This window comes from Corticium candelabrum, chromosome 21, assembly GCF_963422355.1.
Source record: "Corticium candelabrum chromosome 21, ooCorCand1.1, whole genome shotgun sequence".
Lineage (NCBI taxonomy): Eukaryota > Metazoa > Porifera > Homoscleromorpha > Homosclerophorida > Plakinidae > Corticium > Corticium candelabrum.
The window spans coordinates 5,415,015-5,421,650 of NC_085105.1; positions in this window are offsets into that span (position 1 = coordinate 5,415,015).

Consider the following 6,636-nt stretch of genomic DNA (forward strand, 5'->3'; position numbering starts at 1 on the left):
CATATTGAATCATATTGGAATCGAGAGCAAACAAAACTGAAAAAATGAAAGGGTGCCATCGCCATATGCTGCCGTCATATTTGGATCAATTCATGTGGCGGGAGCGTCATGGCGTAACTCACGCGGCAGCCTTTGCCGCCATCACGTTGGATATCAGCCAGTGGTATCCAGTACCCTAGCTAGGTGTCTCTCAACTTCTTCTAACGTTGCAGTCTAACCTAAACAGTTGTGTTGTAATAGTAAGTTCAACTTGTCTTATAACAGTAGTAGGTAATTACGTAAAAAGCTGACAAACCTTGTTCTTTTTTTTGCAAACGTGTAGTTACCTGGATGCGATTAATATTAATTAATAGAGGGTTGGGTTGCAGCTTTGTTGTTGTTGAAAGAAAGCCTAGACGCTGCATGAAATCGATGACATCACGCTGTGGATCGGGACCAAAGCAGACTTCAGGCACTCTTACGTAAATATCAGCAGCCGACATAATTTTCCCGCGAACAAGGCAGGTAACTAGCGTACGCAAGAACGGAAGTCTACTCTCTGCAAATTAGCCGTAGCCACTCCTGTTCTGTTGGTTTATGTAAGCAACCTGCATTTATTGCGCCACCTGCAACGATAATGGTGGGACAAAACCTAAATCGTGACTGATAGAGTATACGGGTATTTTATATTAATAGAATCAACACGTGGCCGAGCACGCTTTGCACCACCTATTTGGCGCGTTTTAGAGCGGTGGTGCGCATTCTTTATATGATCCAACAGTTGTGTTTTATCTAGAGGGGAGAGATGTCATAGCGTGTTGTCATAGACCTGGATACTCGGGGACCTTGAGTTTTGGCGCGAGCCAGTGGCGTTGTTGTCTGGGTAGTAGTGAGTAGAAGACTAAATATACCACACTGGTCCTAATTATGATTAGTATAACGCCATTCTAACGCCATTCTAACGTCGTAAAGAGTAGTATTACAATCACACTAGTGGTGTTAGTGGTCGCACGTGACTTTGGCACGTGAAGTAGTGTTGACGAAGAGCATGCCGCCGATGTTTCTGATCTGATGTTGTATGTATAAAAGTACAGACGCAGCAACAATATGACGACCTACATGGAAGCGTAGGCAGATGTATACTACGTGCGTGCCTGTACATGTGACAACTTCCTGCCGTCCCTGACGGAGCTGCCAGAGAAGCAAACTAAATGTTTCCCTCTTCGAAATCTAAAGCAATGGATTCGACAAGTCAATTCACGCGAATTCTTGCCGGATATGACTGATGAAAACTGTCGAGGCTAATTACACTCACGTGCCCACGTGACTTACTAATCATTAGCCTAATCATAGTTAGTCCAGATTTCGGTGTGAACACCCTCACAGCCAAATAGACAGTGAGAAAGAACCAACAGACTCGTTTCATTATTTTGCTGTCACCATGCACCTGGGATTGAACCCAGGCCATCATGGTCGGAAAATCAGAACTCTAACCTCTGGGCTATGTGTCGCTATGTCCTCCATGATGGGCAAGTGGGGTCTTTGCCTTCATCTGGGCGCCGAACAACCCGGCAGGTGAGCCCAGCAGGGTACATGTTTCTGTGTAGTCCACACGGCGATCAATGACTAGCCAATTCGATGTAGATTGCAGGCATTACAGTGACCGCGAACATCGGGAGAGCACGCCTAGTGGATATCAATGACCACCAGGAAAGCACTGAACGTCATCGTCAACGGACCGTTCGCCAGACCACAAAAAGTCCCCAACGACTAGCCAGGTACATTTCGAGCAATGAGCCCCTGTTGGTGCCAGACCAAGCCGCTACCTACCAGATCATGTTACAAAAGGTGCAAAGTGGATCTGGTGGTATTGCGTTCCTTGATGCACCCGGTGGTACACGTTAAGACGTTTCTACTAAACCTTCTCTTAGCCAAGGTGAGGCAGATGGGAAAGATTGCCGTTGCAGTGGCATTCTCAGGTATTGCCGCTACACTACTTTCTGGAGGCAGGACTGCTCATTCTGCATTCAAGCTTCCACTAAATCCGGCCCACGTGGAAACACTAACATGTAACATTAGTAAGGGCACTGATGCAGCTAATGTTTTGAAAGATTGCCAACTTATTGTTTGAGATGGGTGTACCATGGAACATAAGCTGGCATTTGAAGCACTGGATCGCACTTTGAGAAATATTACAGGACGAAAAACACTTTTTGGTGGCCAAGCCCACATGTAACAATCATAAGACGGTCTTAAGAGGTTTCTCAGCATGCTTGGAGAACGACTGACGGCAGCTTCATCCAATGTTGCGTTCAATCAAAGTACTATTTGCCACAACTCCGTTTGCACAAGTTTTTGCCTAACCCTGTCAGGAAGTGAGAAACAAGAAGGCAAAGTTGAGGGCGTGTCGCATGAGCGCCGCCATCTTCTATGATTGTAAGGGGTGGAGTCTAAGTATGCCATACATATAATAAGATGATACTCAATTAGATAATAGATTTGCTATACATAAGCTAGTGTACGTATACAGACCTCGGCCTGCATGTTACATGGTGTCGGGAGTGGTCGATAGTTGAAACGCTTGATTCGTATACATACCGATGGCAGAGGACCAGAGACAAGACGAAGCCGTCGTTGAAGAGCAACCTCACGAGCCTGTGGATGCACGACTGGGTATCGATCAGCAGTGTAAACCGATGCGAATGCTTAAAAGAATACCACTTCCCAGGCCCTTATGCCTTACTTGAAATGTGGGACAGGCGTGGAGTGAGTAGAAAAAACTGTGGGAATCGTATGAAGTACTTTCCAATATGAAACAACAGCCTGCACAAGTTCGGATTGCAACATTCATCACATCTGTCGGACAGGAAGCCTTGAGGATCTACAATGCACTCCCATTCGAGAAAGATGAGGACAAAGCAAACATGGACATTGTTCTACAACTAATGGAGCATCACTGTTTGAGTGAAACGAATATTATCTATGGGAGGTTCATGCTCAATCGGCGTGCACAAGCGGAAGGTGAGACGTTCGATCAATATCTTACTCCCCTAAAGGAGCTAGCGAAAACGTGCCAGTACGGTCCAATGCAGGACGACATACTGAGAGACAGAGTAGTTGTTGGCATTCGAGACGACGGTCTACGTAAACAACTACTGCAGAAGAAAGACCTGTCATTCAGAGAATGCATCGACAGGTGCCGTGCTTATGAATCGACGTCAGCGCAGATGCGAGATATGAAAATGAAGGATGCCACTGTACACTCTTTGGGAGCTCGCAAGAAGACGCTTCAACGCCCCCAGGGAAACGAGACGCGCAAAGCTAAAGAGACAGCGAGGTACCAGCCGCAACAAAGAAAGTGCAAATACTGTGGAAAAGACCACCAGTGGGGAAGAGATTACTGTCCATCTTATGGGAAGCAATGCAAGGAATGCTTGAAGATGCATCACTTCTCCCGCATGTGCAAGTCCAGCAGCAAAAGAAAGCCGAAAGGTGCAGTGCGTAAGTTACATGTGATGAAGTCACAGACTGAGACTGATAAAGACAGTGATGAGTTTGACAGTCATGATGAATATGTCGTTAGTGCCATGACATTGACACCTCAGACAGAGAAAGTCAATGCAGTCAGAAATAGCACGACATATGAACGGAAGCTTCCACTTTGTTGCAACCTGAGACTGTCACTTTTGCTGTAAAGCCATCATCTCCCGCCTTTCTTCTGCGGCTGCGGTAAAGTTTGTACCCATAGTGCCCTGTTTGAGTCTCCTGGAGAAGCTCTCTTGGATATCGTTTCGTACACTTGCCGTCTTTCATGCATGGTGACTTTCGGTTTAGTGCACCGCATGGCCCGTGAATCATGTACTTCTTGATGATGTTGTAGAGCACTGAGTCTTCTTCGAGGTTGCGTATCTCTGCACTGATAATAGGGTCGACATCAGCAAGGTGGAGTTTTCCTTCAAGCCACATCAGGATATGCGAATGGGGGAGGTCTCGCTTTTGCCACTCGACGGAGGACATGTGACAGCGTGTTGTGCCAAAGGTAGCACCGTTGATTAGCAATTCAATGTATAGACGTCAGGCGAAAGACTCTGGCCAGAAGGTCTTGTCTGTCTTGGGATGTTTGTCCTCTCATCAGCTCTTTTTTTTATCTCCGGCCAAGAGGGGTTGCATGTGAAAGTTATGAACAGGTAAGGACAGTCGTACTTTCTGACATACGTCATCGCATCTTGAGTCTTCTCATGCATGTACCTGGGAACACCGGTGAAAGAAGATGGAAGAATGACTGCTCGCCCAAGGTCACCTTGGCTATCTTGGGCGAGAGCATCTTTAGGTGAATGTAGCTGTCGACTCGCAATTTGCTCTGATTGTGGCGTACGTCCTGGAGACGCTTTTCCTCGATCTTAGCTTACATATCGACTAAAAACTGATGGAAGAGGTTTTTGGTTCTAAGTAGGTGGTTAAATCGTTGGTCCTCACTATGATTCTGTAGGCCTAAAAGTCCTTAGCGGTTTCTTGTTGGTAGGCAAACCTGTTCTTGGGTCAATTTTACGCAGTTCAAAATTATATCCATCTTCACCGCGACAGAAGAGTAGCGGGTACTGAAGCGCATCGTAGGATCTGTTGGTTTCAGCGACTTGTTGAAGCTGGTCGTTACGCCTTTGCAGAACATTGTCACGCTTGTTGAATTGTTGGCCAACGATGAGAACAGCAACTTTATCTGTCAGTGGAGCGTTAAATCGTCTTGGATGTTTACTGGTTGTAGCTTTGTCTGGTTGAATAACTATGCGGTGCTCTGGAAGGTCCATTTTCTGTAGGGCAGTCTTGAAGCTTGCCACATAGTTGTTTACGTTCTGGAGCATCTCCTGAAGAGACAAATGATGTCAATCTTTACACCAGGCACAGCTCTGCATTATGTCTCAGTTTATCACCCATAAAATTGATTTGCAGAAACTGTTGGTTTTCTCCTGACTGAGGTTGCATGGCACCGATTCTGTGATGCACCTAGCCCTGAACTTTAAAGGTGGGCATAAATCCTGGTAGGCAGACCCTCTCTGTACATTCAAAGCTTGTCATCTGGAACGCAGAGTTTTTTTCTGATGTTATTAACAAGTGTCTTTGAATCGTTATTCTCTTCGCCGACCCATTTTAGGGCATAGCAATACTAACACTTTTTAGACATTGCTCTAATCTGCATGTCCGCTGTAGTCAATCAATGGGTCGTAGTTAAAAGCTGTCCTCTTCCATCGTTCAGTTGTTATTTTTTATTTCTTCTTACTTCTAAGTCTTGCCTGTTGCTGATCTGGTGTTTCCTCTTGCCGTGCTGGTGCAGTGCCTTCTCTGTCAGCAGACATTCTTGCTTGTTGCTGCCTGGTGTCTCTAGTTGTCGTCCTTGTGCAGTGCCTTCTCTGTCAGCAGACACTCTTGTTTGTCGCTGCTTTGGTGTCTCTTACTGTCGTGCTCTTGCGATTATTTCTCTGTTGGCAGACAATCTTGCTTGCCGCTGCTCTGGTGTTTCCAGCTCTCTCGCTCTGGATGTTCTGTCATTGTTCATGGCTAGTCTCAACTCGCGGCTGTTTCTTCAACTCTGTTGTTTCGTATTCTCTTCGTAGCTGATGTGCGACGGCCAATCGATACAGGTTTTCTGGGTGGCATGTCCTTAATAATCGATTCTTCTATTGACTCTGACTACCTGTACTATCATAAATCCCGCACATATTCACAAAATCCGGATGTGGATAGCTCACTTATGCATGGGCATGTCCAAACTACGTTTATTTAGCTAGTTAATTAATTAATTAATTAATGAAACTTTAGTTGCACCTCGCTCCAAAAGCCTGTTTTAATTGAATTTAGTTTACTACGAACGTTCGAACGTCAATAAAACTTTCACTCTGGCACGCAATAGTTGTGTTTCTGCAGTCTAGATACGTAGGGTACGTATTTAGTCGGTAGGTTTTTCGACAGTTTACAAACGAAGTCTAGAGTTGATCAACGATGTATGACTCGCCCTTGTAGACAGGCAGAGTGGCGTTCTGACGGTAGACTCAGTCTGACCGTGTGGACATGTCACATGCAATCTTTGTTGCGAGGCTCCGGATGTGCCGTCAATTCGAATCTTGTTCTTTTCGCTTTTTCTGTAGAAATCGACACACTCTCCATGTAGTGCTTGGTGCAGGAAACGCGTAGGTTGGATTCGGTGCAAAACGAAAGCGCTAGAAGAGCAGCGCTGCAATCAGCAAGAAATATTCGATCGCTCGAAGCTTTGAGAAGGACAAAGACACGAACAGCCTACACAGGACTGGTGTGGGCGTGTGTTTGAATGAACTGGAATGTGTAGCGTTTACGTTATCAAGAAATTTTACGTGGGGGTCGATCCCTCGAGAGGGGAGCCTGTGCAATTTTTTGAATTCTTTTACGCAAACATTCTTCTTTAGCGTGCCGAGTGTGCATGCCAATTTCGGTTGTGAACGGACAAAAGACGTGGTCGCGTATCGCGGACACTCACATAGACAGACAGACAGACAGACAGACAGACAGACAGACAGACAGACAGACAGAGAGACAGACAGACAGACAGACAGCAGAGACGTAGCCACCGGTCCCGGTGCGTGAAACCGGACCACTTTTCAATATTTGTGCTTAAATAATTGTTACAGC